This window comes from Myripristis murdjan, chromosome 17 (genome assembly GCF_902150065.1).
Source record: "Myripristis murdjan chromosome 17, fMyrMur1.1, whole genome shotgun sequence".
In the NCBI taxonomy this organism is placed as follows: domain Eukaryota; kingdom Metazoa; phylum Chordata; class Actinopteri; order Holocentriformes; family Holocentridae; genus Myripristis; species Myripristis murdjan.
Genome location: NC_043996.1, coordinates 14176895 through 14199646, shown reverse-complemented (window position 1 = coordinate 14199646; position 22752 = coordinate 14176895). Strand labels below are relative to the sequence as shown.

Here is a 22752-nt window from a genome sequence, read left to right as displayed (position 1 = left end):
TTTTTTTTTTTTTTAAATATAATGATAAAGCAGTGCACTGAAAGCTCAGCAGCCATATTCAAACACTCCCACTCTCCTCGTCTCTTTGTCAGCGTCTTACTCTCTTTCACTGTCTCACTCACTGCCTTGAAGTTAAGACTTCTCCACCCACACTGACTCTTTTCCCAGGTGGGTAAAAATGCCAGATATTGCAGTAACAAGCTCTGTGTAACCTGTGAAGAGCTGTTGTTGGATGCTCCAGGCGCCGGTCATTACAGCGAAATCAGGAGGAGTCCCCGCTACGCTGCGACAGACAAAAGTTGGCTCAAGTCATAGTGGAAAAACAATGTAATTTCCTTTGATTAAGCCGAGCCTCCAGAGTGTGCTGTATCCTAGCAACACCACCTTGGAAAGTGTAGCGCACACCTCATTACACTTCTTGATGATAACTCTGTTTCAGACAGACGCTCAGAGGAGAGAATCCCATTCGTCCTCCTCGTGGTTTGAGTGAAAATGTCACTTGGAAGAGCAATTACCTGTCTCCTGCCACACTCTCAGGGTACCGGTGGAAGTGGCAGTGTCACTAAGCACATTTTCTCCAACAGACAGCAACAATTATCTGCCTTAAGAATTCTTCCAGCCTCGCTATCGACATCGCCACGGTGTCATTAAACCTTCTGAGAAATGGCTTCAAGAGCAGTCTAGTCCATTATTAAGATTTAGTGAGCAGGGAGGACATTTCACTTTGTCATTTTTGAATTTGTGCCACTGTGCAAAGCACCCAGGTTCAGTGGCACCTTTGCTCCGTCCCCGGGGTGCCGCTACCTCTTCGTAAACACAGGCCGAGCCTCCTGTGTGAATCTCAGAGGCTTATACTGCACACGTTTGGCAACAGTAACATGGTAGACTTCCTTTCCTGGGCTTTTAAAGCATAATCCACTTGGAAATACTCTCTGCTAGTATCACTACAGTGGTGTTGTTATATGAGAGGTGTAGAAAATGACTTGTTGTGGTCGCCCTCACTCACCTCTTAAAGAGCAAGGCTAAATGACAGAGAATATTTAGGAAACAAATAATGGAAAGGCCTTTGACTTTTGGCATTTGAAGCCTTAATTATGTCAACAAATATTCTATCTGTGACCCTGGTGAAATAAAACCTGCTGGTTTTATCAGCACTTAATGTTTCCTGTTCATTTTGGGTATGGCCAATCCTTTTTTCACCTTTTTATTATTTTTCTTTTGTTAGGGATGAACCAATGCCACTTTTTCAGTACAAAACTGAAGGTGTCAACCAAGCACTGATCCGATCTTTTGCCCTCACTAAACAGTGAAGGCTTGGACCGTGAGTTTGAGGCCACTGGATAGAATAACTCATAAAATCCTTCTTTTACATAGTGTTTGAGAAATAGATGCTTCTGTGTGCCAAAAATGCAGAGGCTCAAGAGTTGTTTTTAGGCCCTCGCCCTCCCTTAGGGAGAAGGGCCTATTGTTTTTGTACTGTTTTTTATTAGGCCCTCGCCCTCCAACGGAGAGAGGGTCTATTGTTATTGTACTGTTTTTAGGCCCTCGCCCTCCATCGGAGAGAGGGCCTATTGTTATTGTACTGTTTCTTTTTTTTTTTCCTATTGTTACGTCTCTTTGAGGCTTAATTTGACCCCCTAAACATGCTCAAAAACTCACCAAAGTTGGCACGGACCCCAGGTCTGGCGAAAAATTCGATAAAATGGCAACTCGGACCACCAAAATGCAAAAATGGGCTCTCTAGCGCCACCTAGGCACACTAAATCGGCCGCTGCGGCCCACAGGAACGTCATAAAAAGACGAAACCAGCGCCGAAACGTAGGTCTCATCAAGGCCGACATTTCACGCGCTCGCCCCCCCCACCTAAAATCAACAGGAAGTCCGCAATTTGCCTTTCAAAGTAAAAGTCGGGCCCCGAAATTGCGCGTTGCACAAAATTTATCTCCTCCGAGGCCGTAAATCGTGGCGGCTCAAAAGCTAATAGATGAAAGAGGATACAGTGCTGAACAAAAGTTGCTAAAGGTTTATTATTAATTCGAACTGTTTGGGACTTATAAGCCCTCGAAGTCGGCAATGCCGACTTCGAGGGCCTCGTTTTTTCCATGGAGTTTGGTGTGAAGAGGCACACACTTGGCGCTAATTAGGCCCCTGGCGTCTAAAGTAAACGTCACACGGCTTCGAAACTTATGCCACACGAAAGAGGACGAAAATTCCTACAAAAATATGAAATCAATTTTTAAATTGGAACAAGTTTGTGGCCGCGGTCAACATTTTTCGTCCATTTTTGACCCTGGTGTCCTCTCCTCTGCACTCTGCCCGGTCATGTGACTCACTCTAGGCAACGGACAGTTCCGCAATACACACCCATTATAAACCGTCAGCGGGAGCAGAGAAAACAGTCAAACTTAAACTGCCATAATTCAAAAACGGTACAAGATAGCAAAATTGTGTAAATGCAAGATTTATAGAGCCGAGACTTGTGCCTCGTTTAAACTTTGAATAAAGTCTGTAACTCAAACGATGTCCGAACGGCGTTACCTCAAACATAGGTGGGTTTCATCGATCTCTCCATTGGATTGAATGAGGATTTCACTGTCTGCCTGCATGTTGCTCTGATCATGACACAGCTGCCAGTACTCATGTCACATGCAGGTGACATGAGTACTGGCATGAGATGTCACCTGCACATGCATGAGATGTCACCTGCACATGCAGGTGACATGTGTGTGTAGCTGCCAGCTACATCCTCGGATACTCATGTCACACGCACATGCACCCACACACGCACACAAACACACAAACACACACACACACACACGCGCACACGCACGCACACATGCATGCACACAAACGCACACACACACATAAGTACATACACACATGCGCGTGTGCGCGTGTATGTGGCCGAGGCCGTACCTCTCAGTGTGTGTGAATTTGGCTCGGATACTCATGTCACATGCACACGCAGTACTCATGTCACGCACACACAAATACACACACACACACACAAATACACACGGCAGCTACGGCCTCTGATACTCATGTCACACGCACACGCAGTACTCGTGTCACGCACACACAAATACACACGGCAGCTACGGCCTCTGATACTCATGTCACACGCACACGCAGTACTCGTGTCATGCACACACAAATACACACACACACACACACACACACACACAAACACACACACACGGCAGGTACGGCCTCAGATACTCATGTAACACGCACACGCGGTACTTGTGTCACACGCACACACAAATACACACACGCACATCCGTACACACACACACACATACACAAACACACATACACACAGCAGCTACGGCCTCGGATACTCATGTCACACGCACGCACACGCACACACACGCACACACGCACACGCACCCAGTACACATACATACACGCACACGCACGCATGCACGCACACACACAAACACACACAAACATCCAAAATCCAAACATGGGCTGGCTAGCACCACCTAGGCACACAAACGCTGACCCAGGGGCTCACAGGAATGTCATAGAAAGACCAAACCAACGCCGAAACGTAGATCATCAAGGCCGAAAATTCACGTGCTCGCCTCCCCAACATAAAACCAACAAGTCCGCAATTTGCCTTTCAAAGTAAAATTCACGGCCGTTAATTCACTTTACAATGAATCTAAAGGAGCTAAAGGCATAATATTCTCATAATATTCTTAATAATTTATAGTACAGTTAATATTTATGTTACTATAATACTTATTACTTTATTATTGGTATTATTACTATTACACATAATTATATTGTAATTATTACTGTATTCTAATATCATTCCTATTACACATTGCATTATGCCTATGTTTTGATACTTCTAATTCTTTCACACCTGCCACAACATGTTAGTTACACTTTGCCCAAATCATGTGGGTTATGCCTTTTTGGTAATAAAGCCTCACACCACTCTCAAATAACTCTTTACTTTTCAAAAATAGTCTTGAAAATGGCAATATTATGTTCTACATCTTAACTCATCAAGACTTCAAGAGGTTTTAAATTTATACATAAACATCGAGGGAACGGACCTCAATGAACATTCATTTGGATGACACTGGTGTGAGCAACACAAACACATCTCACCTTGTGTGAACTTCTTATCCTCACTGCTGACATGTCAAGCACACTGTTGACCAGGCTACATGGATCATGCTATAGACTCAGATTTAAAGCACTACATTTTCAAGATAAAATCACTTTAAAAGATGACTTAAAAGCCTTTTAAGTTATTTTCATTATCATTTCTTCTAACCCAGCTGAGAGAGCTGCAGGGTTACATCACATCAACACATTTCAAATACAAGTCCTTACAAATCAGACATACCTTTGTAAGATTCAGAAGGGAATTACAGAAAGGTTTCCACATCAGGCAGGGTAACATGCAGCTGGGGAATATTACACTCATGACTTACACATTATAAGCTCCTCTGTTGGTCATCTCTTCATTCTTGATAACATCAATGCTGGATAACTTCGTCATGTTTACATGTCATCTCTTTACCCATGTGAATAATATACTATTTTAATCCATTACAATTTATACATATAACCTTCTATGTAGTTATATAATATTGCATTACACAGTAAAGCAGGAGTAATATTACTACAGACTTGTTTTTCACAATACACTGAAAGGACCTTCATTCATAATGACAGACAACATCTTGTACTTTAGAATATAAAATTTATTTTTCAATTCAATTTCATTTACATGTAAATGTTTTGATGATTGCATTTTACTTTTAGTCACTGACCTTTTTTCTCAGTACAGTTTAGTTATTTATTCTGTCAAGACAAACATTTAGAAAAATCATGGCTGTACTTCATATATTGTTCATGTAAGAAAAATAAAATAGCATAGGCCTGGATTCCAATTCAATTCAATTTTATTTATTTGTATAGCCCAGAATCACAAATACAAATTTGTCCCAAAGGGCTTTACAGAACAATACAACATCCTCTGTCCTTAGACCCTCACATCGGATGAGGAACAACTCCCTAAAAAACCCCTTTAACAGGGAGAAAAATAGGAAGAAACCTCAGGGGAGCAACAGAGGAGGGATCCCTCCCCAGGACGGACAGACGTGCAATAGATGTTGTAAACACAGATAACAAACTACAATTGAGATAGGATTACTTTTTTAACTATTACCTCATACATCTCATGTCCCAGACCTACAATACTGAGCCTAAAGTTCATCTGAACCACTTTGACAGGACATAGATACAGTACATGTGCTGTCTCTGTCCCACGATGCCACTTGCTACAAGGCGACATCATCATCACTTGGGAGGTAGGGAAGTTTGGGACGCTGCACCACAGTAGCATCTTCAACCAGGAAGCTCCCCTTCGAGTAAAAAAAAGACAACATTTTGAGGCAAACATCACTGACCAACAGCATCTCATAGTACACTAACTAAAGTAACTACAATTTGTTGACAGGGCCACCCAACTGTGTAAAATTGGTGAAGCATAGGGAGACAGAAAAGTTAAGAATGGGGGACACAAATGGGAGCAAAAACCTGGAAAATAGACAACTGGTAATGGATTTACTTTTTATATAAATAACTGTCCTGTTGTGGCAGCTGAGGCGTACAGAATGGGGAGTCTGTGCCTTGTTGTGCCACAACAGATTTGCTCTGAGTTCATGCACACCAGACGGAACACTTCAGTATTGAAAGTGAACCTCTTGTGTACAGACAGTACACATGAAGGTGACATGGACTCAAACATGCAGAACTATATACATTTCAACTTTAAACAGATATACATTTAAACTTTAAACAGACATACATTTGCAGTACATTTTAACAGATATACATGAAGAGCTCATTTGCAAAAACAGATCCCCATTTGAGTTTATTAAACCTTTTTAAACTTGTGTGTGTGTCTGTGTGTGTGTGTGTGTGTGTGTGTGTGTGTGTGTGTGTGTGTGTGTATGTGTGTGTGTACTCCAAGCAGTATCAGTGAAACGGTGTATCCATTTTAACAATGGCTTTTATCTGTTTTTGCAAATGAACTCTTCACATTTAAACTTTAAACAGAGACCAACAGCTAACACGTGGCAAACAGAGACTAACACATCCATAAATACTAACACCTGTGACACATGATTACATGACTAGGTCCCTACACATGATTCTCACAACTAAAACTTCTCTAATTACACCTGGAACACATGATTTGCTAAATCTAAAATCTCACCTCAGCAATTCCACATCATAAATACATAATCTAAAATGCCAATAAATACATGATATAAGTACTATAAATAACTACAATAATAAATAACAATCTATACAATTACAGTGGGACAGGCTCTAAAAAGACAACATTCATAGTGGTAGCCAATGTACACACCATGAACAACACAACACACTACAAGTCAGTTTCCTCTGAACCAACACACAAACGCGACAACACTAACATTTGCACCGGGACACTGCAATGTAGCTCCGTTTGACTCATCAAACAAAGAATTTACACCAGTAGTGTGAATTCATCGTTTGCTTCCTTTGCCAAACAAAACAACCTAACCCTCATCAAAATCTACGTCTGACTCGAAGAGGCCCTCTACCTCCTCCAAGTCAACAACTAACCCCTGATCATCGTTAACACTAAAACTACAAACAACACCTTCGTGATCACTAAAATACGTGGGCATCACTGCACACTCCACATTATACTGTGTTGTTTTAACATAAACGTGATCAATTAGTGTCCCCTTCTCCGTAGTTTCTTGTGTTACATGCTGACTAAATCCTTTTTCACCCATAAATTTGCAAATTGAGGATGTTTTTAAAATGTTGTCATTGAAATCCCCCATTATTACAATTGTGTTACTGATTGGATTTAACCAATCAAGTAACTTCCCCAGATTTTGTTTGAATAAAGAAATTGGATAACACGGTGGACGATAAATTACTGCCAACAATATGTTGAATTTGTGGCACAGGCACACCAAACACTCCAGATTCAAATCGGGCACCTGCAGAATATCACAGTCCAAATTGTCTACACTATACAAACCAACTCCACCGTGTTCTAGGTTCTTTAGCTCTAACAATTTGGGGTTACTGCTGCTGTAACACAAGCCACGAGGACGATTGTGGAAAGTGTAACCTTCAATTTGGACACCGTCTAATGAAGACTGTGCAGTGAGCCACGTTTCTGTCACAGCAATACAGGTAAGCTGTAAATGCTGCGTGCAAGACACCAAATCTAACACATGCCGACTTAAATTTTGAACGTTCATTAAATACACAGAGAAACTGTGTGTATTTAATGAAGGCTCTGGCTGCTCAATCAAAAATGGAGGCATGCTATCCAAGGCCTCCTTTATGGCGTTCTTGCAATAAATTGCCTTCTCTGAAAAATCCTCGATGATCAGTCCAGACAAGGCCCTAACGCGACTAAGCGCTACATATGCCTGCCCCGGTGCAAACACCCTCTTCAAAGACACTACCGCCTCGTCCACAGTGAGTCCTTGCACTTTGTGAACAGTGCAAGCCCACGCTAACCTCAGAGGAAACTGACGACGCAAACCGCCACGCTTGGTGGCTCTATCCTCCTCTGGATCAATGGCAGTAGACTGCAGGCATTCTACTGCTGCATGTGCACGGTTTTTCCTCCTATCTGAACCAATATTCACATCATCAAATCTAACATACACGGTGAGAGGAAACGTGGAATCCTCTCCAAAAACTATCTGAGTAACCGTGCCACATGCTCCATTGACCAGGCCGTCCGCAACATCCACGTTCTTACATAACATGACTCGCGCGTTCCTCGCTATACACAACGTCTCCGGTAGAGACGTGTCCGCCGCAACGCCGTGATGCCCGGGCATCCGTTCCAAATTCCCTGTTGTCCTGTTAGTCACAAAATCCTGCGCCTCAATGGTGACATAATCAGGACAACAGTCAAACAGATAATTTAGGTTGTGCTCACTTACTTGCCTATTCGTCGCAAAGATATGCAAGGCTGAGCTCACCTCGCCAGTCTCGCGCATCTTCAACATTTCAACGTCGCTATCTAACATTGGGGTGGCCCTGGAACGCACTCTTAACCTATTCAGCATCTCTGCAAAAACACTATCCTTCTGCCTAACTATCTTTTTCAGCTCCACGGTGCTGAAATTACACCACAGGTCCACACCAACAGGACTACTATACAGAGGCTTCCCTTTAACGGGAGGCAACTGATAGAAGTCTCCGACAGCTATCACACTAACATTACCAAACGGGGAAAAGTCGCCTGTCTGTTTAATCTGCCTTAACCTACCGTGGACATAAGCCAACAGGTTGTGATTAACCATACTTATTTCATCTATAATTAAAATTTGGAGGTGACTTAATTTTGCTCGCAAAGAGTTTAGTTTATCTTCACCCAGAGGGGTGTAAGGTAAACTAGCCTGTTTGCCAATACTCAATGTGTGATGAATTGTTGCTGCATTTAAATTGTATGCAGCTATGCCAGTAGGAGCAGTTAACAAAACACAGATATCGTCTGGTTGATCACAAAGTGTTGACAGCAGCCGCGCTGCCTCATACTGGATAGCCCTAATTAAATGACTTTTCCCCGTCCCTGCACCACCTGTCACAAATACACGCAGAGGCTCTGGGTTTTTACCCATCACCTTCTGCAAGCACCACTGTCTCACCCTATAAAAAACAGCAAGCTGTGTCTCATTCAGAGACCTAACAAGCGCCAAACCCTCAGTTCTAGATAAAATGGACCTGTTTCTCTCTAACTGCGCTACCTGTCTGCCACCAACAATCAAATCCGGCACATTCACCAACGACTCAACTAGCTGTTCCTCAGCTATTTCACCTTCCCGCTGCTGCCTCCTCTCCTCTAAACCCTCAAGGCGTTCCGCTTCCTGTTCAGGACAAAGCTCACCCCAAACATCCTCATCTACGCCGTTGTTCTGCGCAGCTATCTCCTGAGCTAACTCAAGGTGAGGACAATTTACCTCAAACCTTGCCCTATTCTCGTCGACAACATCACTAACCGAATGTACAGAGCCGTCGCTAAACATCACCTCGCCATCGTTATAAAACTGCTCAAACAGCTCAAAGCCATCAGGTTTGAGGTCTGAGTCAGTTCTATAAGGAAGAAACAACTGCAACAGGCTCTGAAAATGTGCCTCCTCCTCTCTATCCAAATTAAAACGCATGTACCGCACCACTGCAAACTGAGTGCGTGTTCTCCTAAGAATGAATCCTAAGTCATTCTTCAGTTCAATTCTGTCTTTAGACATCTCATTTTTGGTGAGAACACGATACTCAGATGCAAAGGTAGCCATACACATGTTATCAAACACTACACTGTCAGGCCTATTCCTATACCTATCTACTATACTAATCATAAACATATCCTCCTCCCGTAGATCACGGGAGGCGGCCATCTGCCTCAACACACTGAGGGGCAAACTCATCCTAACTATTCTACTGCCTGTCGGCACAAACACAACCTTTCTGGAACACTCCCTAAGGTGCATGTTCGTTAGCCTATACACCGCCTCCTGCGCACAAACATCTCTGTTGTGTAAATATACACTGCCCAGCTTCCGCAGGGCTTCTTTGGCAGAGAGATTCCCTTGTTTTTTTGCTTCTTTTTGGGCATTAGTCAATAAGAGGCCAATTTCTCTCTCTGCTTTCGTAATATACGATATTATGTATATCACTACTGCGTAGGCGTCGGTGACAAAGCTAATGTCCATGTTTGCGTTCCAGCACTTCAACAACTGCTTACTATACTGATTAACCCAGACCTCGTTCACCCCTCTCCTATACACAACCTTGTGCTTTTTCTCTAAACGCCTATAAGCCATTTCAAAGATCTCCTGATTTATACGCAAGCTAGCAAACAAATCCTCTACACTAGCAGGAGGCACATCGCGTTCCACAGCTTTCTTAACAGCCTCAAGAATTTTGTGTGCAAACTCTTTAGGCATCCTATCCCTATCCTCAAAACACTTACAGGCTGGCTTGTTTTCTGAATTAGATTCAGCCTCACCTGTCTTCTTGTTCTTATCACACTTGCACTCCCGCATTCTACAAATGAATGTGCGCGCAGAAACAGGTTTTGGAAAATTGAAACGACATGTCGTTTTGTGTTTTCTGCATGACTTTGAATGTCGTTTGGAATGTGTTTGAACAGATGACACTGTGTCCAATAGTGTGTCATCATCTGAGGGTAGCTCACACGTAACGTAACGGTCAATAAATTCTATAACTTCCTCATCTGTGTTTTTATCAATTTGGGGAGCACCCTCGATCCAAAATAAACAGTGTACATGTGGTGAGCCTCTCTGTTGAAATTCTACCCTATAAAAGTAATCGATTATTTTGCCGATTGGTTGACAGGGAGACATGAGAACCTCTTTCAGAAAACAATGCCACCTGTAGTCAAACATCCGCGCCGCGGTCACAGGATTACGTCGCAACAACGCGCACCTATCAGCCCACTCCAAATCCTCTACCGTCTGCGATCTGCCTTCCTGTTTCAGGATGCTGGTCAGAAGATTCTGCCAGCGCATATCCGCAGACGAAAACGAGCAAAACCACGTCGGAATGCCTAACTGACGCACACAAGCCATCACGTCCTTCTGGACAGACTGCCAGAAGGCCGGAGTTCCTCTAATGGGTTTAAGAAACCTAAACCCATCATCACACGCCAACAACTGCTTCAAGGCGTCCGCATCTGCCAACATTTCCTCACTAACCCGTTGAGGCCTCTGACCTCCTTTACCCTTACGCAACGCGACAGAAACACTTGACACAACCTTGTCCAACTCCGACACGTACTGCGCAAAAAATATATACTCTACATTACGCGCAAAACGACCGTCGGCATGCATAATCCTATTATTAAGATAACGCGCCAACGTCAAGTCATGCCACCGACCATCATGATACGTCTTACCGCCCGTGGGAAACAACACTGGAAAACACTTTGCCTCATTCGTGTGGTCAGAAAGCATTCTAACAGGACTATTCCCTTCTGCAGGCGCAATATTCAAAATATCCTTAAAATACTGATCTAAAGCTTCCTGACCAATATCAACAGGCATAAGACAAGTGTCCTGAAACATGCAGTGCTGTTGTCTGTCATGTAACAGTTCATCCTGTCCTATGTCTGCTGATTCCGCTAGCTCACACATTTCACCCTGACCTCTATCCTGACCTGACCTACCCTCAGCCTCATCCTCACTGCCTGACTCGGCCTCTTCCCTCTCCCTATCTTCCTCCCTAACAAACTCATTGACCCAGTGCTCGTTAAAATCAATGTCTCTATAATGTACATTTGTTCTCTTTAAATACTCTAGCGCCTGTCTTACACGCAACGTATCGACAAACTGGTACTCGTAATGCCCTTTATAGGTGAGTTTCCGCTTCAGCTTTACCTGAAGCAGAGACCCCTCCATACTCGAACGTGGCAACACATTCACAGTCTGAACAATGTTGGCTGGAACACATGTCACTGGTCCATGTACTCCATTCTGCCCGCCTTTAGGCAGTGCCAACATTTTCATGAATGGAATGTGTAACGCAATAAGATGCTGTTCTAAACTATTCAAAGATCCCAGTTCAGCAGGAATGGGATCAAGCTCCAAGTTATTAACCCAGCATTCAGCTGGCATCTCACCTGAACTAAGCTTCCTATCACAAGTGTAACAAATCCACAAATTACCGCGCGATGAAACCAACGAACACGGCGCAACACACTCACCACTACACTGATGCAAATACTGCTGGCCTATACACCTATCTGCAGTAGACACTGTCACTGAACTTTGCCTATACGCTTCCCTTTCACAAATCACCACCTGATATCTAAAAAACAGCCTATGACACACACAGCACACAAAATCAGGTCCATCTCTGACCTTTTCTAAAAACTGCTCCCTAACAAAACCAAAATCTTTTGACTTGTCTACTCTCTGCTTTCTGCTCAACATCACTTTGGAAATAACCCTCTGCTTATGCCCTACACTATCATGATACTTAGCCTTACTCCTTTTTTTAAGTTTCTCCCTATACTGAGTGCTGTCCCTGTAGTTCCCTACACTCCTGGCCTTAACTATCTCCCTATGCTCTATGCTATCCCTATATTTGCCCAAACTCCTGGCCTTAACTGTCTCCCTATGCTCTATGCTATCCCTATATTTGCCCAAACTCCTGGCCTTAACTGTCTCCCTATGCTCTGTGTTTTCTCTGTATTTCTTAACACCCATCTCTAAAACCCTCTCTCTGTGGGGCAAATTTGTACTATACTTTCCTACACTCAACAACCTAGCCTTCTCCCTGAACACCACATTTTCTTGATATATCTTTCTTTTCCTCAACTGGCGTTTCTCCCTAAGTGACAAATTCAGCTTCTCCTGCATCCTTTGCTTCCGCTTTAAGTATCTAGACTTCACTGACAATCTACCTGACACTAACTCCCTAACACCCTCCACAACCTTGACACTATCCTGTACACCTAAAACAGAACCAACTACATCACTACACCTAACCGCTGTGTTGTCACTATCTACAACATCCATCATTCTAGACCTAATTCTGTAACCTGACACTTGACTAACTTTACAGAACCCAAAGCAACTCTGCAGTCCAGGCTTACACACACAAACAACATTCTCAAAATGCCGCCCCATGACATTCTCTAAATAAACACACTCCACTGACAAGTGCTTACTACTACAGCTATACTTTATCCAACGCCCATCATGAAACGTAAACACACTAACGCCTAACCAATCGGCCGTCGCCTGAATCTCCACCTCTGTGGCCCAACTGCCGACACGCCTCATCCTGGACTGCTCAATATACTCTAACACAGAGGAGTACTCACTTCTCAAAAAACTCTGATATCTATCAGTGTTCCTTTCTAACTCTTTACATACAGCTAACCTAATCCTACGATGGTGCTTCTGAGAACCACTCACAGCCTGAGAGATGGCTCTGAAGAAGCAGTTCCCATCGGCAACAATCCTCTCTTTGCTACAAGGAACACCTAAGAACCCCTCCTCTGTGGCTACCGGACTAACAACCTTCACGCAATCGACGTTTAACTTTGTGCATAAAGCACGACAAACATCTACGCCGAGGGGATGGAAGACCAGCTCTTCACTTCTCACCTCGCTAACAAATTTGACATCCGAATTGACCTCTCGGACATCGAAACTCTTGGATTTCTTCGACATACAAGTGCCGGAAGAAATAACACGCTTTCTGCCATCAGCCACTGTTGGTTCTGCCGCTGAACCGCTGCTCACCTCGCTGGAGAAAGTCAACACAGAAATGCCAGACAGTGCCGGACTTGCGGCAATGCTGACACCACACTCAGGCACACAAACGCCTGCAGACACCTCACTTTTTCTCCCAGCCTCAGTGAACACACTAGACTCTGGTGCCGGAGCAGCGCTCATCTCAGTGATGAGACTCTCCACAGACACACCAGACCGCGCTGGACTTGCACCCGTGCTGACCGTAACACCACACAGCTCAAAGAGCTTCTCCCTCGAACGGAGACTGTCGGCCAAACGACAGATGTAGTGGTGCAGGTCGTCAAGACAGGCGAAATGCAGAACCACGCTTGTACCGTCGTGGTGTAACAAGCCAGTGTTACTGCGTGAGTGACTGTCGACCACAGCGAACCGTCCACCCTCACGCACGATGGCAGTGGTGTTTCCGCACATTGTCAAAAGACATGTGGTGTATTGACTGAAGATTCTCTCCAGTCCATTACGCAAGCTGATGAATACACCGAAGTCGATGTATTCACCTTCGGTCACGCCTACTTCGCCTAACACTGTGTCGCCAAAACCGAACCTAAACAACTGTCCGTCTAATTCCAGCTGTTGTGGCAAATCTGGCACAGACAGCAGATTAGACACATGGCTGAAGATGTTGAGGTCACGCAAACTCGTGTACAACTCATCACCTTCAACCAACGCGCGATCCAGATCCAGCCTGTCCCACGAGAACGCGCTCCTCACCGTGTGTTTGGCTAAGCTGACCAAAGCTATAGCCATACACTGCACACCACCATACACAAATCGGGCATTTCCCTGATGAAATGACCCGCGCACAACTTTAACTAGCCTAATCCTGCTGCTATCTATGTTAGACCCTGTTGCCACAGCATTAGCGCTAGACTCTGACTGAACATCACTAACACAAACAGAAGGAACAAAAACAGCCTTAGCTTTGAAGATCTTCTGTCGCTCCTCTGGGACAGCAGGGCCCGCTGCGGCGACCTCCTCCTGACCGGCGACCACTCCCGGCACCTTGCTGGCCGACTCCTGGGGTGTCGCCTCCACCTGATAAAAAAAAAAAAAAAAAACATAGCAGTGAGATTTTGGCAACGAAATGTCATTGCTTGGCTTCCAGATTACAGCAGAGATGGAATTGTGGGACCCTTTAAAAATTAAATATAGTGTATATAACTAGTGCGATATGGTCTATATAACTAGTGCTAAAAAACAAGAGCTAAATAATAATGAGTGCAATTGAGAGTAACTAGATAAAACAAAATGTAAACAACAGACTAAACAGTGTAAACAACTGAATAAACAGTGTAAATAATACTTAGTGCAATTGAGAATAACTTGATAAAACAGAATGTACACAACAAACAAATATGAAAACAGGAGAACCATTTTCCTGCTACCTCTCAATGCTAACTCACATATTATATTTGAACAAATACAAACCTGCTGCACCGCTGGTCTGGGCCCGGAGGCGGACACGGTCCCACGGGCTGGTGAAGGTCTCGCTGGCACCTAAAAAAGATGGGGAAGAAAAAAAGCCTCATTTACATAATGCACTCATTCACTCGGGTTCTGCACGTTATAAAAAGTACTCTGCTGCACCTCCGGGACGGCCGGGCACGCTGCGACGAGCTCCTCCCGGACGACGACCACCCCTGGCACCACGCTGGACGACTCCTGGGCTGTCGCCTCCACCTGACACAAGACAAAAAAAAAAAAAAAATCAAACAAGGTTTCACTAAATCACAGGAGAACCATTTCCCTGCAACCTCTCAAAACGATAACTCGCATATTATATTTAAACAAAGACAAACCTGCTGCACCGCTGGTCTGGGGCCGGAGGCAGGCACGGTCACACGGGCAGGTGAAGGTGTTGCCGGCACCTAAAAAAGATAGGGGAAGACAAAAGACTCATTTCAATAATGCACTCATTCATTCGGGTTCTGCATGTGTTATCAAAATATGGCAAAAACAATCCACATATTTCACATACTAAATATGATACCAACCTGCCGCTTTCCTCCTCTACGCCTTGTGGCAACACCTTTCGGCGAACGCCTCACACGGGAAGTCTAAAAGAAGGAAAACAAACCTTGTTAAATGCAGTCTTAAATTCAATTTTGTCCAGGACATACACACCTACAATAGACTTTGCAAGCAAAGAAAAAAAAAAAAAAAACACAACAAAAGATCTATATGTATAATATAAAGGAAAAAATGTAAAAACAGTTGGTGGATGAGGAATGCGGATGCCGAGGGGAGCCACATGTACTGGAGCAGCCTGGGACCTGAGCCACACAACCACCAGCAGCATGATGACCTGACTCAAAAAGACACAGCACGCACTCGGAAAAACTCACAACCATTCACACACACACTCACACAGAGACAAGGGGAAACATTAGAGGCAAACCCATTTAACATTTTATAACTTAACAGAAACACCTTAAAGTCAGAACTAATATATAAATGTAATTATCAGGGAGTTTACCTGGCCAGCTGGCAGAAGGGAAGTGACGCTGCAGTCCGAGGATGGCGAAACCCTCTCCATGGCCTCCAGGATGTCGCCGCTGAACCAGACGGGGTTGGACGGGAGGACAGACTCTTGCACCGGAGATGCTCGAATCTTAAAAACCACAACAAAAAAAAATTTGTCACCATTAAAAAAAAAAAACAAAACACACACACACACAAACTAAAGGCGTAAAACCAGAAAAGATGTACAAATGTACAGCCAGAAAATGACTAAACACATTACCTTGCCCTCCTGTCCGACGACGGTCCACTCCAGTGGGTCACGGTGGCGGGGCGCGGGGCTGTGTCCAGTCACAACCAGCACGGGGGAGACCCTGGCACGAGGCGATGTCCGGGGGGGCACCGAGGGAGGAGGAGGAGGAGGAGGAGTCAGCTGGCGGACCGCGGCGTCCCACAGGGCCTGGACGAGGATCGGCGTTCCATCGCTGTCGCTGAGGTGCACCTGGAAAACAGTGAAACACAGAACACATTGTGCTCAGCTTGTGTATCGAAAATGACAACCTTCAACTCCTCCATGTGTCATGTCACAACAACAAAGTATGCTGTACTTACACCGTCACGGCTCCACAGCTCCAAACGGTCCAGAGGGAGGTGCTCTGCCACAGACACGTATGGGAGACCTGCCGCAAAAGTGAGAAATATTATACATTCTGGTAATAATTACACTCATGTAAAACATATGAGGTTAAGTTCACGATACGTCACTTATAATCAAACTGATGACCAAAACTAAGACCTACCCATGCGTGCTGCGACACGGCGGTACTCCTGGCGGAACAGCTCCTGCAGGCCAGGCTCGATGTTCAGGCGTGGAGGGAAGTCCAGCACGAACACCTACACACACAAAAAAAAAAAAAAAAAATCACATTTAGAATCACATTTAGGTTTCTAAAAAAGCACATGTGAAAACACACGCTTACTGTGACAGCACAGGACAAAACAAATACTGCCAACTGCAAATTAAACACACCTTCGCCCAGCGGTTGCAGACTGTAGCCAGGAGAGCACCGAAGTCCAGCGACGCCTCTCCGATGTTCCTGCTGGCTGTCAGGTTGTTGCTCGGGGCGAGCACACACACCACGTCCGGGGTCCAGGGGAGAGCGGCGTGGGACACCTCCGTCCTCAGCTCTGCTGCATGCGCACCTGGAACAGAGAGAAAAGAAAAACACAGAGGTACCTCCGGCATCGCGACGATCCCATCCACCAGGGCCCGCAGGTGGGAGTCTCCCACGACGAACACCATCTGCAACGACAGAGACACGGCTTTAGAACATAGACACCGACTTCTTACGACCAGCACTGTGTTTCTGAAAAAGAAAAACTAATACCTTCTGGTCCGGCTTCTGGGCAGGAGTGACCAACTTGAAGCTGCGCTGGGTCAGCTTCGAAGTCGGCCATCTCCGCACGCGATGGCGGTACCCTGTACCGCGCCCTGTGTGGTTGACAACAAAGTATGATGACACAAAATTTGTATTTCCTCAAATAACATTCAAACTGTGTCAGTTAAACATTAAAAAAATAAACAAACTGTTTGATACTTACGAGCAACGAACTCGGGGACAGGCGGCTGGGGGGTCCATGGCTGCGGCTGCGCCATCCTCCGCTTCTGGGCCTGGGCCCGCCGGTGGGACTTGGCACGGGGCATCTAGGAATGAAAAACAAACAGACAAAAAAAATAAATGAATAAAATTTCCTCCAAAGTTCAAAGAAACTTTAAAAATCCAAGTGAATCTGTGCCAATCATACTCACAAACAATGCTTTCCCAGACAAGGTCAGCCTTCAAATACATAAATATTTTAACTTACCTTGGCAGAGTGTGTGTGTGTGTGTGTGTGTGTCTGTCTGTCTGTCTGTGTGTGTGTGTCTGTGTGTCAAAGAAGTAAAACTATGTGTGTTGATTAACAATTAGTTATGTGTTTGTTTTTAAATTGAATCAATATGTCTGTGTAAACTTGTCCTGGATCAAGGGATCGCAGATGTAGCTCGCAGGTCGCTCGCAGGTCGCTCGAAGGTCAATTGCAGGTCTCTCGCTCTCAACAACACCAGATCTCACAGCCAATCGATATCAATATCTGTAAATTAAATGAAACAGTTTGATTTAAACATTACTTGTCTTATAGAAAAAAAAACATTTAATTGAACAGAAAGTTACTGAAAGGATCCTGAATACACTTAGCTGAAGCAATTTTTTAGGTTTTAATTTTAAATAAGGTCTTTCTCTCTATAAAATGCTTAAGACACAAACCAGCATCCACATTGTGTTCAAGTAACAGAAAGAAAATGGCCAACAACACGACTGTGCTGCTCAAAACAGAGACACATCTTAAGAAAACCTTTTCCTCTCAAAATCATAATAAACCAGCAAACTGGCATCCTAATTACATTATTTGCTTCCTCATTACACAGAAAGTGGCTGACAACATCTCACAGCTTAGCCATACCGGTGGACACAGACACACCCAACTAAATACATCAAACTATGGTTCATGCACACAGCAAAGGACACACACGCCCGCATGAAAAAAAAAAAAAAAAAAAAAAAAAACCATTACAGTTATCAATATTGAATCAAATAATTTCCCTTTGTCACACAAGGAAGACCTTCTCTTACAATCATATTGGACCAACCACTGACACAGCAATGCCTATGACACAACTATTTGCTCTTTGAATGCACACAAAAGCCACACACACTCAACTGAACCACATATATCAAACACTTCCATGCAAATAAAACCTGATATAAACCTACACAGAAAAAACACATACAACTATTCATCATGAAAACAAATAACTTTCCTTTTTCACACAGCAAAAAAGTCTTCCTCTCAAAATGTTATTACACCACACACCAGCCCAACTATGACACTCTACACCTGCTTTTTGAATGCACACAAGCCACACACACTCAGTTCAACAACATATATCACAAACTCAGTTCCATGCAAATAAAACCTGATATCAAACTACAAAAAAAGAAACACACACACACACTAGCAAAGCTATGACTGGTGTACATGCAAAGAGCAGATATAGCTCTGTCACAAAGCGACACACACTCAGCTCAAGTACATATCACTAACTCAGTTCCATGCAAATAAAACCTTTTATAAAACTACAAAAAAGCACACACACATGCAAAAACTCATCATCAAGTCCAATAATTTTCCCTCTTCACACAGCAAGAGAAAGTTTTCATCTCACAATCTGGTTGAACCACACACACACACACACACACACACACACACACACACACACTAGCAAAGCTATGACTGGTGTACATTCAAAGAGCAGATATAGCTCTGTCACAAAGCCACACACACTCAGCTCAAGTACATATCACTAACTCAGTTCCATGCATATAAAACCTGATATCAAACTACAAAAAAGCACACACACCTGCAACAACTCATCATCAAGTCCAATAATTTTCCCTCTTCACACAGCAAGAGAAAGTTTTCCTCTCAAACCAAACACTAGCACAGCTTTGCATATGACACAGCAACACCTGCTCTTTGAATGCACACAAAGGCCACACACACTCAGCGACATACATCATAAGCTTAGTTTCATGCAAATAAAATGTGATAGCAAACTACAAAAAACACACACATAGCAGTTTTCATCATCAAGTCCAATAATTTTCCTTTTTCACACAGCAAGAGAAAGTTTTCATCTCAAAATCTGGTTGAACCACACACACCCACACCCACACACACACACACACACACACTAGCAAAGCAATGACTGGTGTACATTCAAAGAGCAGATATAGCTCTGTCACAAAGCCACACACACTCAGCTAAAGCACATATCACTAACTCAGTTCCATGCAAATAAAAACTTATATCAAAATACACACACACACACACACAAAATGCAATTATTCATCATCAAGTCCAATAATTTTCCTTTTCCACACAACAAGAGTAAGTTTTCCTCTCAAACCAAACACTAGCACAGCTTTGCCTATATCTGCTCATTGAATGCACACAAGCCACACACACTCAGCTCAACAACATATATCACAAACTCAGTTCCATGCAAATTAAACCTTCTAACTACAAAAAAAAAAAAAAAAAAAAAAAAAAAAAATCAAACACAAGTGAAATAATTTTCCTTTGTCACAGCAAGAAAAAGATTGCCTCTCAAAATCTTATGGAACCACACACTAGCACAACAAGGCCTAAGACACAGCTTTTCTTTATATGGGCACAAAATGGCCGACACAATGTCTCTCAGCTAAGCTACACAGAGCTAGGCCTATGACACAGCTATTCTTTATATGGGCACAAAATGGCCGACACAATGTCTCTCAGAAAAGCTACACAGAGCTAGGCCTATGACACAGCTATTCTTTATATGGGCACAAAATGGCTGACACAATGTCTCTCAGCTACACCTGCTCTTTGAATACACACACACACACACACACACACACACACACACACACACACACAGGCCACACACACGCAGCTCAACATATATCACAAACTCAGTTCCATGCAAATAAAACCTTATATCAAACTACAAAAAAAGAAAAACACACACACACACACACAAACACACACACGCATCAAGTCAAATAATTTTCATTTGTCACAGCAAGAGAAAGTTTTCATCTCAAAATCTGGTTGAACCACACACACACACACACACACACACACACACACTAGCAAAGCTATGACTGGTGTACATTCAAAGAGCAGATATAGCTCTGTCACAAAGCCACACACACTCAGCTCAAGTACATATCACTAACTCAGTTCCATGCAAATAAAACCTTATATCAAAACACACACACAGACACACACACACACACACACACACACACACACACACACACACACACACACAAATGCAATTATTCATCAAGTCCAATAATTTTCCTTTTCCACAAAACAAGAATAAGTTTTCCTCTCAAACTAAACACTAGCACAGCTTTGCCTATATCTGCTCTTTGAATGCACACAAGCCACACACACTCAGCTCAACAACATATATCACAAAATCAGTTCTATGCAAATAAAACCTGATATCAAACTACAAAAAAGCACACACACCTGCAACAACTCATCATCAAGTCCAATAATTTTCCCTCTTCACACAGCAAGAGAAAGTTTTCCTCTCAAACCAAACACTAGCACAGCTTTGCATATGACACAGCAACACCTGCTCTTTGAATGCACACAAAAGCCACACACACTCAGCAACATACATCATAAGCTTAGTTCCATGCAAATAAAACATGATAGCAAACTACAAAAAACACACACATAGCAGTTTTCATCATCAAGTCCAATAATTTCCCTTTTCACACAGCAAGAGAAAGTTTTCATCTCAAAATCTGGTTGAACCACACACACACACACACACACACACACACACACACACACTAGCAAAGCTATGACTGGTGTACATTCAAAGAGCAGATAGAGCTCTGTCACACAGGCCACACACACTCAGCTCAACAACATGTATCACAAACCCAGTTCCATGCAAATAAAAAATGATATCAAACTACAAAAAAAAAAAAAATGTAACTATTCATCATCAAGTCCAATAATTTTCCTTTTCCACACAAGAATAAGTTTTCCTCTCAAACCAAACACTAGCACAGCTTTGCCTGTATCTGCTCTTTGAATGCACACAAGCCACACACACTCAGCTCAACAACATATATCACAAAATCAGTTCCATGCGAATAAAACCTTGTAACTACAAAACACACACACACACACACACACACACACACACACACACACACACACGAGTGAAATAGTTTTCCTTTGTCACAGCAAGAAAAAGTTTGCCTCTTATGGAACCACACACTAGCACAACTAGGCCTATGACACAGCTTTTCTTTATATGCACACAAAATGGCTGACAAAATGTCTCTCAGCTACACCTGCTCTTTGAATACACACACAGGCCACACACACTCAGCTCAACAACATATATCACAAACTCAGTTCCATGCAAATAAAACCTGATCTAAACCTACAAAAAAAAAAAAACATGCATCTATTCATCATCAAGTCTAATAATTTTCCTTTTCCACACAAGAATAAGTTTTCCTCTCAAACCAAACACTAGCACAGCTTTGCCTGTATCTGCTCTTTGAATGCACACAAAAGCCACACACACACTCAGTTCAACAACATATATCACAAACTCAGTTCCATGCAAATAAAACCTTGTAACTACAAACACACACACACACACACACACACACACACACACACACACACACACACACACACACGAGTGAAATAGTTTTCCTTTGTCACAGCAAGAAAAAGATTGCCTCTCAAAATCTTATGGAACCACACACTAGCACAACAAGGCCTAAGACACAGCTATTCTTTATATGGGCACAAAATGGCCGACACAATGTCTCTCAGCTAAGCTGCACAGAGCTAGGCCTATGACACAGCTTTTCTTTATATGGGCACAAAATGGCCGACACAATGTCTCTCAGCTAAGCTGCACAGAGCTAGGCCTATGACACAGCTTTTCTTTATATGGGCACAAAATGGCCGACACAATGTCTCTCAGCTAAGCTGCACAGAGCTAGGCCTATGACACAGCTTTTCTTTATATGGGCACAAAATGGCCGACACAATGTCTCTCAGCTAAGCTACACAGAGCTAGGCCTATGACACAGCTATTCTTTATATGGGCACAAAATGGCCGACACAGTGTCTCTCAGCTACACCTGCTCTTTGAATACACACACACACAGGCCACACACACTCAGCTCAACAACATATATCACAAACTCAGTTCCATGCAAATAAAACCTTATATCAAACTACAATAAAAGAACACACACACACACACACACACACACACACACACACACACACACACACACACACACACACACAC

The 22752-nt window shown here is 43.4% G+C and overlaps 1 protein-coding gene and 1 long non-coding RNA gene across 2 annotated transcripts in view; one reads left to right on the top strand and one right to left on the bottom strand.

Moving 5' to 3' along the window:
* Window positions 1–22752, top strand: part of selenof (selenoprotein F) — a 61419-nt gene that overhangs the window by 2509 nt on the left and 36158 nt on the right. The window lies entirely within an intron of this gene.
* Window positions 14957–15470, bottom strand: LOC115374629 (uncharacterized). Its single transcript, XR_003929636.1, has 3 exons — window positions 15335–15470; window positions 15140–15208; window positions 14957–15020 (listed from the first exon to the last, which is right to left on the bottom strand). It is a non-coding gene; the product is annotated as an uncharacterized LOC115374629 (long non-coding RNA).